General features: G+C 36.2%; 1 non-coding gene across 1 annotated transcript; it reads left to right on the top strand.

Annotated features, from left to right (window-relative positions):
* The first annotated feature begins 10,856 nt into the window (after positions 1 to 10,856).
* Positions 10,857 to 10,963, top strand: LOC146899312 (small nucleolar RNA R71). The gene has a single exon (XR_015024405.1). It is a non-coding gene; the product is annotated as a small nucleolar RNA R71 (small nucleolar RNA).
* Positions 10,964 to 15,250: the final 4,287 nt, after the last annotated feature.

The raw sequence follows: 15,250 nt of genomic DNA, 5'->3' as shown, positions 1-15,250 counted from the left end.
GTCAACCTAGCGACTTAAGGAATTTATTATAAATTTTATCTTTTCATTATTCTATCAACCTTAAGTCGGGTGAACTTATAACCGACTTAAGAAAGTTTGAAAGAATTGCGAAACTGCCACCGCGTCACTTGTTAAGACGGGTGGCATAGCGAACCGACTTAAGCACGAATCTAAAAAGTATTTTTTGTACTAGTGCTTCTTGCTGCCTTCATAGTTTGAACAGAGAGAAGCAAACATAGCTTTAGCAGTGGATTTGTCACTCATCTTCATGTACTATGCTTTAGGAATGACAGTGACAAGAGCTCCTCTGATAATATGATGCTTCTTGTAAAGTTTCTTCAACTCAGGAACCAAGTCACCAACTCCTTCTTCTAGTATATCCCATAGTTCTTCGTCTAAGCTCATGATATAACTATAGAAGTTTGTTTTCCACCAAGAAAATTCTTCAGCATCTCCGTTGAACTTTGGAATCTTTCCTACACTGGATTTCTTGTTATCACCACAGTCATATGCAACAGAATTGTTGTTGGTGCGACCAGTATTGGAGGATTCACCAGACATGTTTTTCTCAGATCTTTTACTGTTGCACGGTTAAGTGTTAAACAACAGACCAAGGCTCTAGATACCAATTGAAGGTGAGAAAAACACAAGAAGGGGGGTTGAATTGTGTTTTGAAAAATTCTTCGTTTCTCCTAAAACTGAACACACTGATCAGAAGCTAAGTGATACCGCTTCTGAAGTGATAATCAGAATTTGAACGCAGCGAAATAAAACAGAGAGAGAAGAAGAAAGACACAAAGCAATTATACTGGTTCCTTCCACAAACCGGAAGTAGTCCAGTCCCCCTTGCACTTCCAAGGAGATTTCACTAAGAGTAATATCTGATTACAATTGCTCAAGCACACCTGCAAGAGACTTCCTTTGCTCAAGCACACTTTGCAAGAGTCTTCCTATGCTCAAGAACACAATCAAGAGACTTCTATGCTCAAGCACAACTGCAAGAGACTTCCTTTGCTCAAGCACAACTGCAAGAGACTTCTAAACAAAATTACACATAAAATTGTTTAAGGTTGAACACTTGATATACAATCAGAGGTGCTCACAATACAAATCAGATACAGACTCTAAGACTTAAGAATTTCTAAGATATGACTTTGAGACACAGAAATTCTAAGTGAATGCAGAACAATTTCAGCAGAGGTTTGGCAATTGTAAGAATGTTGAGAGTCTTTCGTTCAGCATTACCAAATCTCTAAGTCTTCACTCCTTTATATAGAGGTGTGAAAGAGACGTTGTGAAATTGCCAGCACATCAAAAGAGTCGTTGTTGAAGCTTGATCTTTCACCAATGATCTTTTGCCTGATTTGGTTGTTGTCCTATGAAGAACCAATTTGAAATCCATTCCCATTGTGAAGTAACATCTTTGCAGGCATAGCTGTTATTCTGGAGCTGTTTTCTTGTCTTAGCGTGGACAAAAAACAGAGTAGTGGAGAAGGTAGTTGTACAGTTCGTACAAAGTACAATGTCAACGCTCTTTGAAGATAAGCTTCCAATGCCTTCAAATCTTCACCAAAATGACCGTTGCAACCATCCACTAGTCTTCTGTAGTGTTTTCGAATCCAATAGATAGCTTTTGAAGTGTTGATCTTTGAATCTTCAGCTTGTGGTGATAATCAGCTTCTGATGAGCTTCAGCTTCTGATGAAGTCGCTTCTGAACTATCCGCTTCTGATGACTGTCAGCTTCTGATGACCTTCAGCTTCTGATGACCTTCAGCTTCTGATGACCTTCAGCTTCTGATGACGTCATAATTCTCCAGGCGCACTTTTGTCTTCAGATGCCCTTTCATATTCAGATGCACTTCTTTTCAGATGCTCTCAAGATTCCTTTTCTTGATTCCTTAGCTCTCTTTTTGTTCTTCAGAACCTTTACATGATGTAAATTTTTAACTATGGTCATGTACACTTGAACAAATATTAGCTAGTCCAATTTACAATTTTTAATACTTTGTTATCATCAAAACTCTTTAAGGTTTATTGTTAAACACATTTTGTTCCAACAAAGGTCACACCTTGGGACCTTTCATCTTCCAGGATAAAAACTCTATTTAAACTATATTTTAGTCAAGCTACTTGTTCATTGGTTATATATTCAAGTAACCTGAATAAAATAATGTTTAAATCGAGTTATCATCCTGGTAGAAGAAAGGTCACACCTTGGGACCTTTCGTCTTCCAGGATAAAAACTCTATTTAAACATTATTTTAGTCAGGTTACTTGTTCATTGGTTCAATATTCAAGTAACCTGACTAAAATAATGTTTAAATCGAGTTATCATCCTGGAAGACGAAAGGTCACACCTTGGGACCTTTCGTCTTCCAGGATAAAAACTCTATTTAAACAGTATTTTAGTCAGGTTACTTGTTCATTGATTATATATTCAAGTAACCTGACTAAAATAATGTTTAAATCGAGTTATCATCCTGGAAGACGAAAAGTCACACCTTGTGACCTTTCGTCTTCCAGGATAAAAACTCTATTTAAACAGTATTTTAGTCAGGTTACTTGTTCATTGGTAATATATTCAAGTAACCTGACTAAAATAATGTTTAAATCGAGTTATCATCCTGGAAGACGAAAGGTCACACCTTGTGACCTTTCGTCTTCCAGGATAAAAACTCTATTTAAACAATATTTTAGTCAAGTTACTTGTTCATTGGTTATATATTCAAGTAACCTGACTAAAATAATGTTTAAATCTAGTTCTCATCCTGGAAGACGAAAGGTCACACCTTGTGACCTTTCTTCTTCCAGGATAAAAACTCTATTTAAACATTATTTTAGTCACGTTACTTGTTGATTGGTTATATATTCAAGTAACCTGACTAAAATAATTTTTAAATCGAGTTGTCATTCTGGAATACGAAAGATCACACCATGTGACCTTTCGTCTTCAAGGATAAAAACTCTAATTAAACAATATTTTTGTCAAGTTACTTGTTCATTGGTTATATATTCAAGTAACCTGACGAAAATAATGTTTAAATCGAGTTATCATCCTGGAAGACGAAAGGTCACACCTTGTGACCTTTCGTCTTCCAGGATAAAAACTCTATTTAAACAATATTTTAGTCAAGTTACTTGTTCATTGGTTATATATTCAAGTAACCTAACTAAAATAATTTTTTATTCGAGTTGTCATTCTGGAAGACAAAAGATCACACCATGTGACCTTTCGTCTTCAAGGATAAAAACTCTATTTAAACAATATTTTAGTCAAGTTACTTGTTCATTGGTTATATATTCAAGTAACCTGACTAAAATAATGTTTAAATCGAGTTATCATCCTGGAAGACAAAATGTCACACCTTGGGACCTTTCGTCTTCAAGGATAAAAACTCTATTTAAATAGTATTTTAGTCAGGTTACTTGTTCATTGGTTATATATTCAAGTAACCTGACTAAAATAATGTTTAAATCGAATTATCATCCTGGAAGACGAAATGTCACACCTTGTGACCTTTCGTCTTCCAGGATCAAAACTCTATTTAAATAGTATTTTAGTCAGGTTACTTGTTCAATGGTTATATATTCAAGTAATCTGACTAAAATAATGTTTAAATCGAATTATCATCCTGGAAGACGAAAGGTCACACCTTGTGACCTTTCGTCTTCCAGGATCAAAACTCTATTTAAACAATATTTTAGTCAAGTTACTTGTTCATTGGTTATATATTCAAGTAACCTGACTAAAATAATGTTTAAATCGAGTTATCATCCTGGAAGACGAAAGGTCACACCTTGTGACCTTTCGTCTTCCAGGATAAAAACTCTATTTAAACAGTATTTTACTCAGGTTACTTGTTCATTGGTTATATATTCAAGTAACCTGACTAAAATAATGTTTAAATCGAGTTATCATCCTGGAAGACGAAAGGTCACACCTTGTGACCTTTCGTCTTCCAGGATAAAAACTATATTTAAACATTATTTTAGTCACGTTACTTGTTGATTGGTTATATATTCAAGTAACCTGACTAAAATAATTTTTAAATCGAGTTGTCATTCTGGAAGACGAAAGATCACACCATGTGACCTTTCGTCTTCAAGGATAAAAACTCTATTTAAACAATATTTTAGTCAAGTTACTTGTTCATTGGTTATTGATAGGGCCAAACCGCAAGTGCACGGCCTATCGAAGTAATAGTAGTAAGTAGAGTTATCGTTCCGCTAGGGAGTTGTTCAACTTAATTAACTTTTAGTGAATGATTAGAGGAGAGAAAGTTAATGAAAGAGAGTTTGATTGCTGAAGGTAAAAACAATAATAATAAAGGGGCCTTAGGATCATTGGTTCATCATAATGACTAATCCTTCACTAGACAAAACCTAAAGATCTAATTTCATGATTTACACACTAATTTCTAGAGACCGGTTTCCCTTAGCCCCTCACCTTTCCGATGAAAGTCCAGTGAGAGTTTACTTCTAGTAACCAAGCCTATTTCACTGACATGATTACTAGAAGATGCATAGAGGATTGAAACTACTCTTTGTCTCAATAATTGCAAAGACTATTTCACTGTTTTGCAATTATTGTCTAGATTCACTTGTTCCAACATCAAGACTCCGCTCTCGCTTTATGAATTGATGTTTGGGATGATGGATTAACGATTATCAAACCCTCCGCTTTCGCTTCCACAGTTTGATAATTGTTAATCCACGTTAAGACGGTGAATCTAGATTAGAAATTAGGGTTACATAGAAATTAGGGTTTAGACATGTTTTGTTTAGGATTGAGTCATTAGACTCCCCAAGGCACTGTATTTGCTCCAGTCCTCTTTCTTTTGCCCCAAGGCACCTTCCACCATATATTCATTCCTAAAATAAAATAAAAGACAATTTAAAGTAAAATATTCTAAAAGAAAATAAAATGCAATAAAATAAAATCAAATCTAAAATAAAACTAAACTAAATAAGGCATTAAATTAGACTATCTATGACTCATCAAACTCCCCCACACTTGAATCTTTGCTTGTCCTCAAGCAAAAGGCAATGGACATGGCAGCAACTAAAAGATTATTATGGCAATATTAAGAACATAAGTCTCAAAGAAAGGTTTTGCTTCAAGTACACTAATTACAATTTCAAATACTTCTCAAGAACCTATTCTACCCAACATCAAGTCCCAAGTGAGTGTGTGTGTGCAGTCCAACCCTTTTCTTGCTCCTGTATAAGACAGATATTATGAGGAATAGGTTCTATCCTTAGTGCTAAAGTAACCGAGAAAAGTCCTTTCTTCATTTCATATAAGAGTGATGGGAATTTAAGTTAAAATTAGATTAGATTAACAATTAAGCACAAGGGGCTGCAGATGCTTAGGGGCTATCTATCCTCGTAGGAAGTCTTCTCGGATGTAATTGTCCTTTCCCCCTTGATTCAAAATCACCCTAAGCAGTGCTGTAAAATTATTATTTGTTTCATCTCCGCGTAGGAAGTTTTTTTGGATGTAATTGTCCTTTCCCCCTAGCATTGATGAATTTGTTTCATTTTAGGTTCAAATTAGGGAGTCACCACCACAATTAGGAAGTTAGGATGTAATTGTCCTTTCCCCCACATGTTGGTGCCATTCTCCCGCCCCATTTAACATTAACAAATTAAAAAGAATATAACAATTAAGAACAATTTGATTAATTTTCCCACACAAACTTATACTACTTTTACTCTTAAGACTTCAAAGGGTCTAAGTTAACACTAAAGATAGAACGTGTTCCTTAAAATACCTATTCATACATTTACTCAAGGATTGCAACCGGGTGCTTTTCTCATTGGAGAATTTTCACATTAAAACAAGATATGGGTATAGCAAGAACATAAGAAACACAAGAAACTACTTTTATGTACAAGAAACAACCTTTAGAGAAGAGACAAAACAAAAAACTTTATGCCATATTTTACATTAAAAACAAGCTACTAGTCATGCCTCTTACTATAAAAACAAAACAAAAGAATAAAGTTCAAGGGAGTTTGGACACTACGACTCTAGACACTTTATTAGGCCCCCCCCACACTTAGGGGAAGCATTCTCCTCAATGATTCAAAAAGAAAAAGAAGAAGAAATAGAAGGGGAAGAAAGGGGTGCAGAAAGCTCACAGTGTGCTATGAATAGCAAAAATTGATGAATTTTGGGATCTGCAAGCTGGCACGGCCGTGCCAACCTCAGCACGGGTCGTGCCAACATTCTGTTTCTTGCCCCCCATTTTGCTTGAAAAACATGGCACGGCCGTGCCAACATCAGCACGGGCCGTGCCAACCTTCTGGTAAGGAGGCTTCAAAAATTTTCAATTTCTTGAATTCTTGTCGAATCATACTTGGACAATTACCTACAAGACAACTTAGAACAAAGAAAAACAAAACAAAAGCAGTTAAAAGCGTGGGTTGCCTCCCACGAAGCGCTCTTTTACCGTCATTAGCTTGACAAAAAGAAAAACAACTTTAAGGCGGGTCAATAAGTCTCCAAGCAGCCACTACTTCAGTCCCTTCCCCTACATTGTAAACCTTTAGCCTATGTCCGTTAACTTTGAATGGTCCGGTTTTTTCAGAAAAGATTTCAATGGCTCCATAGGGATAGACCTTACGGACTTGAAACGGACCAGACCACCTAGACCTTAGTTTTCCTGGAAAGAGCTTCATCCTAGAATTAAAGAGTAGTACAAGGTCACCAATTTTGAAGTCCTTTTTAAGGATATGTTTATCATGCCATTTTTTTGTTCTTTCTTTGTAAATGCGAGCATTCTCATAGGCATCTAACCTAAGTTCTTCTAACTCACTCAGTTGAAGTTTCCTTTTTTGACCGGCTAGTTTTGGGTCCAAGTTAAGATTCTTAATTGCCCAATAAGCCTTGTGCTCGAGTTCAACCGGGAGGTGACAAGATTTCCCATAAATTAGCTTAAAAGGAGTCATTCCAATGGGAGTTTTGTAAGCCGTTCGATAGGCCCAAAGAGCATCATCAAGCTTACTTGACCAATCTTTCCTAGAGATAGAAACTGTTTTTTCAAGGATGGCCTTTATTTGTCTATTTGATACCCCGACTTGTCCACTAGTTTGTGGGTGATAGGGTGTTGCAACTTTATGTTTCACTCCATATTTTTGTAAAAGTTTTTAAAAATGTTTAGAAATGAAGTGAGACCCTCCATCACTTATGACAACCCTTGGCACCCCAAACATTGGAAATATAATTTTCTTGAACAATTTCATAACTACATGTGCGTCATTGGTGGGGGAAGCAATGGCCTCAACCCATTTGGACACATAATCAACAGCCACCAATATGTATTGATTACCAAAAGAAGAAGGAAATGGCCCCATGAAATCAATACCCCATACATCGAAAATTTCAACTTCAAGGATGTTGTTTAAGGGCATTTCATTCCTTTTAGTAATATTACCAGTGCGTTGACAATTGTCACATTTAGAAACAAAGAGATGCACATCCTTAAAAAGTGATGGCCACCAGAAACCAGATTGAAGAAAATTAACAAAATCTGCATACCAAGGTGTGTTAGCTTGTGCCAATAAGAAGAGTTGGTCATCCGGGAAGGAATCATCCAAAGGCAACTCATTCTCATTGGGTTCCCTAAGGCGGGACAGGTGATCAGCTACAACATTTTCAGTGCCTTTTTTATCCTTTATTTCAATGTCAAATTCTTGGAGGAGCAAAATCCATCGGATCAATCTTGGTTTGGCATCTTTCTTGTTTAACAAATATTTTATTGCCGAGTGATCTGTGTAAATAATGATTTTTGATCCTACCAAGTATGGCCTGAATTTGTCAATAGCATAGACTACTGCTAATAGTTCCTTCTCAGTTGTAGCATAATTTACCTGTGCCCCATCAAGTGTCTTACTTGCATAATAAATGGTGTGCATCTTCTTATCTTTTCTTTGTCCCAACACGGCCCCAACTGCATAGTCACTTGCATCACACATTATTTCAAAGGGTAAGTTCCAATCTGGCGGTTGTATGATTGGGGCAGTAACCAAAACTTCTTTTAACCTGCAAAATGCTTTTAGGCATGCATCATCAAACACAAAATCTGCATCCTTAAGAAGCAAACTGGTTAGTGGCTTAGTGATCGAAGAAAAGTCTTTAATGAAACGGCGATAAAATCCGGCATGTCCTAGGAAACTCCTTACTTCCCTTACTGAGGTAGGAGGAGACATTTTTTCAATAATTTCGATTTTTGCTTTGTCTACCTCTATACCTCGTTCAGAAACTAAGTGTCCTAGGACGATTCCTTCTCTTACCATGAAGTGGCATTTCTCCCAATTCAGCACTAAGTTCACCTGTTCACATCTTTCTAAAACCTTTTCTAGGTTAGTTAAGCAATTATCAAAACTGGATCCATGCACAGAAAAATCATCCATAAAAACTTCCATTATATCTTCAACAAAATCAGAAAAGATAGACATCATGCATCTTTGAAAAGTAGCGGGAGCATTGCAAAGACCAAAGGGCATTCTCCTATAGGCAAAAGTGCCAAAAGGGCATGTGAAGGTAGTTTTCTCTTGGTCATTAGGGTGGATGGGTATTTGGAAGAATCCGGAATAGCCATCTAAGTAACAAAAGTGTGAATGCTTTGCTAACCTTTCTAACATTTGGTCTATAAAAGGGAGTGGGAAGTGATCTTTACGGGTTGCTTTGTTAAGCTTCCTATAGTCAATACACATCCTCCAACCGGTGACGGTTCTAGTTGCAATGGATTCATTTTTATCATTTTTAATAACAGTGAGACCACCCTTTTTAGGTACAACTTGAACTGGACTAACCCATTTAGAATCAGAAATTGGATAAATAACACCTGCATCTAGGAGTTTTAAGACTTCCTTTTTCACAACTTCTTTCATGTTAGGATTTAACCTTCTTTGGTGCTCAACGGAGGGCTTATAGTCCTCTTCAAGTAGTATCCTATGTGTACATAATGAGGGGTTTATTCCCTTAATGTCATCAATGGTATAACCTATAGCCTTAGGGTATTTCTTGAGGACATAGAGTAATTTTTCAGTTTCTACCTCATGCAAGTTTGCATTCACAATAACAGGGTAGGTTGAGTTAGGGCCCAAGAATTCATACCTCAAGCTTGGTGGGAGTGGTTTGAGTTCCACCTTTGGCGCCTCTTTTGGTAGAGGGGCTGCTTCTTCTTTCATTAATTCTTCCATGCCCAAACCTTCCATGGGAGGGTTTTCATTCAATAACTCCTCGTAGGCTTTGGCATCTCCTTCTAGCTTTGTACCTGCATCACTAACCAAGCATACCTCCAAACCATCATGTGTAGTTGATGCTAAGGAGCATTCTTTCACACAACGGTCAATTATATCTAACATGCAACAAGAATCTTTAATGGAGGGATTTTTCATAAGTTTAGCAAGTTCAAATTCAACAGTATCTTTACCAACATTAAATTCCAATTTCCCATGTTTAACATCAATTATAGCCCCCGCGGTAGCAAGGAAGGGCCTTCCCAAAAGTATGGGTACTTGGTTATCCTCCTCTATTTCCATCACAACAAAGTCCGTAGGGACGTAGATTTCTCCTACCTTGACAGGGACATCCTCTATGATTCCAACTGGATACTTAAGGGAACGGTCTGCTAATTGTAGGGTCATCCTAGTTGACTTAAGCTCCCCCAATCCCAATCTCTCATTAAGAGATAAAGGCATCAAACTGACACTGGCTCCTAAGTCACACATTGCCCTCTTTACTATTTCAGACCCTATGACACAAGGTATTGAGAAACTTCCTGGATCCTTAAGCTTGGGTGGCAACTTATTTTGGATGATGGCACTACATTCCTCCGTAAGGTTCACCGTTTCACTTTCCTCAATTTTTCTCTTTTTTGAAAGAATTTCTTTTAAAAATTTAGCATAGGTGGGCATTTGAGTTAGGACATCGGTGAAGGGAACATCAATGTAGATTTTATTCATCATTTCAATGAACTTTTTAAATTGCTCATCAAGCTTAGACTTGGCAAATCTTTGAGGGAAAGGAATCTTTGGTTTGAAGGGAGGTGGTGTAACTTCCTCACTTTGTGGTTTCTCACTCTCTTCTTTAGCCATCTCACCTTGCGGTTCACTAGTCTCTTCCTCACTAGGCTTGACTCTTAAGGGGTCTTCTAATTGCTTACCACTCCTAAGTGTAACAGCGTTCATTCTAGGTTGGCAAAATTGAACAACTAGAGAGAGCTGAGCCTCTAAGACCTTATTGTGAGAGAAGATAGAGTCTACTTTTGATGTAAGTGAAACAAAAGAGTCATTCAAAAGTCTAGTTTGATTTGCAAGCTCTTTGAGCTGCTCGGATTGGTTAAGAAGATAATTTTCCATTAAAAGTTCAAGATTAGACTTTTGAATAACCTTTTGGTCATTAGGATAACTTGGTGGTGTTGTTCCTTGAACCAAGGGATTTTCATTAGGGCTTTGGTCAAAACTTACCCCTTGGTTGTTTTGAATAAAGTTTATTTGCTCAACACTACCTAGTTTGCATTCACTACATGTTTTACAAGGGGATGTAGGAGTAGTATCACTAACATTAAGTTTTTCAAATTTGTGTGTTAGTGCATCAATCCTAGAAGCAAGGTGGTCATAGTTAGAGACTTCGTACATACCTGCCCTCTTTTTGGAGGGTGAAGACTTTGTAGCAAGTTCTTCATCAGTCCATAGAAAGAGATTTCGAGCCATGTCTTCAATCAACGCATAGGCTGTTTCGAAGTCTTTGTTCATTAGAGCACCACCTGCAGCTGTATCAACAAAGATTTTAGTAGCATGAGATAAACCATTGTAAAAAGTGCGGATGATCAACCATTCCTCTATTCCATGGAGGGGGCAAAGTTTAAGCATATCCTTAAAATGTCCCCATGAATCATGAAGAGATTCCCCTTCTTTTTGAGTAAATTGAAAAAGCTTTGCCCTTAGTTGGCCGATTTTTGATGGGGGAAGGAAACGGATGAGAAATTCACGCTTCAACTGGTCCCATGAAGTGATGGAACCAACTCTTAGGGAATGGAACCAATTGAGAGCCTTATCTTTTAGAGAAAAAGGGAAGAGATGTAGTCTCAAGGTTTCTTGGTTTTTCTTATATGTTACGGTGAGCCGCCAAAAGGTTGAGATATGGAGATTGGGATCCTCATCGGGGGATCCCGAAAAATAATTTTGCTGCACCATTTTAAGTTGGGCAGGCTTAATTTCAAAATCTTCATCTTCAACCGTTGGATACACAATAATAGCATATGGCTCTTCCATTGAAGGAGTCACGTATTCTTTAAGAGCACGTCTTTCAGCCATGTTGGTATTATTTTTATGCTTTCCAAGAAGTTAATGATGAAGAAAGATAAAAAGTTAAAAATAAAAAGAAAAGAGAAAGAAGAGAAAATTCTAATCACTAAGAAAAAGCTAATTAAATTAGTTAACTCCCCGGCAACGGCGCCAAAAACTTGATAGGGCCAAACCGCAAGTGCACGGCATATCGAAGTAATAGTAGTAAGTAGAGTTATCGTTCCGCTAGGGAGTTGTTCAACTTAATTAACTTTTAGTGAATGATTAGAGGAGAGAAAGTTAATGAAAGAGAGTTTGATTGCTGAAGGTAAAAACAATAATAATAAAGGGGCCTTAGGATCATTGGTTCATCATAATGACTAATCCTTCACTAGACAAAACCTAAACATCTAATTTCATGATTTACACACTAATTTCTAAAGACCGGTTTCCCTTAGCCCCTCACCTTTCCGATGAAAGTCCAGTGAGAGTTTACTTCTAGTAACCAAGCCTATTTCACTGACATGATTACTAGAAGATGCATAGAGGATTGAAACTACTCATTGTCTCAATAATTGCAAAGACTATTTCACTGTTTTGCAATTATTGTCTAGATTCACTTGTTCCAACATCAAGACTCCGCTCTCGCTTTATGAATTGATGTTTGGGATGATGGATTAACGATTATCAAACCCTCCGCTTTCGCTTCCACAGTTTGATAATTGTTAATCCACGTTAAGACGGTGAATCTAGATTAGAAATCAGGGCTACATAGAAATTAGGGTTTAGACATGTTTTGTTTAGGATTGAGTCATTAGACTCCCCAACAATCCCAAGACGAAGAAGTCTACTCACTCATGTTCATCGTAGACATGGGGGAAGAAGAGAGAAAATAACAGTAAAGTAAATTGCAAAGAAAGTAAAAGGGAAAATAAAGACTTTTATTAAAATAGCAATTGAAATAAACAAAGTAAAGCATGAATGTTTATGGTGGAGAGCTACTCTATTTATAGCTTTACATCTGACTTAGAAACTAAGCAACTAAAAGGATAAAACGGTAAAGCTGCAACAGGGTAACTTGGGCTTGAAGAAAAGCAGCAAAAGTGGACTCTGGGATCGCGCACGGCCGTGCCACATGTTGGCACGGGCCGTGCCAAGCTTCTGGTAAGGGGAGATTATATTTTTGCCTCGTATCTTCGTATTCATGCGCTGTATTTGCTCCAGTCCTCTTTCTTTTGCCCCAAGGCACCCTCCACCATATATTCATTCCTAAAATAAAATAAAAGACAATTTAAAGTAAAATATTCTAAAAGAAAATAAAATGCAATAAAATAAAATCAAATCTAAAATAAAACTAAACTAAATAAGGCAATAAATTAGACTATCTATGACTCATCAGTTATATATTCAAGTAACCTGACTAAAATAATTTTTAATTCGAGTTCTCATTCTGGAAGACGAAAGATCACACCATGTGACCTTTCGTCTTCAAGGATAAAAACTCTATTTAAACAATATTTTAGTCAAGTTACTTGTTCATTGGTTATATATTCAAGTAACCTGACTAAAATAATGTTTAAATCGAGTTGTCATCCTGGAAGACAAAATGTCACACCTTGGGACCTTTCGTCTTCTAGGATAAAAACTCTATTTAAATAGTATTTTAGTCAGGTTACTTGTTCATTGGTTATATATTCTAGTAACATGACTAAAATAATGTTTAAATCGAGTTATCATCCTGGAAGACGAAAGGTCACACCTTGTGACCTTTCGTCTTCCAGGATCAAAACTTTATTTAAATAATATTTTAGTCAGGTTACTTGTTCAATGGTTATATATTCAATTAATCTGACTAAAATAATGTTTAAATCGAATTATCATCCTGGAAGACGAAAGGTCACACCTTGTGACCTTTCGTCTTCCAGGATCAAAACTCTATTTAAAAAATATTTTACTCAGGTTACTTGTTCATTGGTTATATATTCAAGTGATCTGACTAAAATAATGTTTAAATCGAGTTATCATCCTCTAAGACGAAAGGTCACACCTTGTGACCTTTCGTCCTCCAGGATAAAAACTCTATTTAAACATTATTTTAGTCAGGTTACTTGTTCATTGGTTATATATTCAAGTAACCTGAATAAAATAATGTTTAAATCGAGTTATCATCCTGGAAGACGAAAGGTCACACCTTGGGACCTTTCGTCTTCCAGGATAAAAACTCTACTTAAACAATATTTTAGTCAAGTTACTTGTTCATTGGTTATATATTCAAGTAACCTGACTAAAATAATGTTTAAATCGAGTTATCATCCTCTAAGACGAAAGGTCACACCTTGTGACCTTTCGTCTTCCAGGACAAAAACTCTATTTAAACATTATTTTAGTCAGGTTACTTGTTCATTGGTTATATATTCAAGTAACCTGACTAAAATAATCTTTAAATCGAGTTATCATCCTGGAAGACGAAAGGTCACACCTTGTGACCTTTCGTCTTCCAGGACAAAAACTCTATTTAAACATTATTTTAGTCAGGTTACTTGTTCATTGGTTATATATTCAAGTAACCTGACTAAAATAATCTTTAAAACGAGTTATCATCCTGGAAGACGAAAGGTCACACCTTGTGACCTTTCGTCTTCCAGGATAAAAACTCTATTTAAACAATATTTTAGTCAAGTTACTTGTTCATTGGATATATATTCAAGTAACCTGACTAAAATAATGTTTAAATTGAGTTATCATCCTGGAAGACAAAATGTCACACCTTGGGACCTTTCGTCTTCTAGGATAAAAACTCTATTTAAATAGTATTTTAGTCAGGTTACTTGTTCATTGGTTATATATTCTAGTAACCTGACTAAAATAATGTTTAAATCGAGTTATCATCCTGGAAGACGAAAGGTCACACCTTGTGACCTTTCGTCTTCCAGGATCAAAACTTTATTTAAATAATATTTTAGTCAGGTTACTTGTTCAATGGTTATATATTCAATTAATCTGACTAAAATAATGTTTAAATCGAATTATCATCCTGGAAGACGAAAGGTCACACCTTGTGACCTTTCGTCTTCCAGGATCAAAACTCTATTTAAAAAATATTTTACTCAGGTTACTTGTTCATTGGTTATATATTCAAGTGATCTGACTAAAATAATGTTTAAATCGAGTTATCATCCTCTAAGACGAAAGGTCACACCTTGTGACCTTTCGTCCTCCAGGATAAAAACTCTATTTAAACATTATTTTAGTCAGGTTACTTGTTCATTGGTTATATATTCAAGTAACCTGAATAAAATAATGTTTAAATCGAGTTATCATCCTGGAAGACGAAAGGTCACACCTTGGGACCTTTCGTCTTCCAGGATAAAAACTCTACTTAAACAATATTTTAGTCAAGTTACTTGTTCATTGGTTATATATTCACGTAACCTGACTAAAATAATGTTTAAATCGAGTTATCATCCTCTAAGACGAAAGGTCACACCTTGTGACCTTTCGTCTTGCAGGACAAAAACTCTATTTAAACATTATTTTAGTCAGGTTACTTGTTCATTGGTTATATATTCAAGTAACCTGACTAAAATAATCTTTAAATCGAGTTATCATCCTGGAAGACGAAAGGTCACACCTTGGGACCTTTCGTCTTCCAGGATAAAAACTCTACTTAAACAATATTTTAGTCAAGTTACTTGTTCATTGGTTATATATTCAAGTAACCTGACTAAAATAATGTTTAAATCGAGTTATCATCCTCTAAGACGAAAGGTCACACCTTGTGACCTTTCGTCTTCCAGGACAAAAACTCTATTTAAACATTATTTTAGTCAGGTTACTTGTTCATTGGTTATATATTCAAGTAACCTGACTAAAATAATCTTTAAATCGAGTTATCATCCTGGAAGACGAAAGGTCACACCTTGTGACCTTTCGTCTTCCAGGACAAAAACT

The sequence above is a fragment of the Medicago sativa genome, chromosome 8 (assembly GCF_051527215.1).
Source record: "Medicago sativa cultivar Bolivia chromosome 8, Bolivia_mono, whole genome shotgun sequence".
Classification (NCBI taxonomy): Eukaryota; Viridiplantae; Streptophyta; class Magnoliopsida; order Fabales; family Fabaceae; genus Medicago; species Medicago sativa.
Note: the sequence above shows the minus strand (reverse complement) of the source record. Positions and strands in the feature narration are given on the sequence as shown.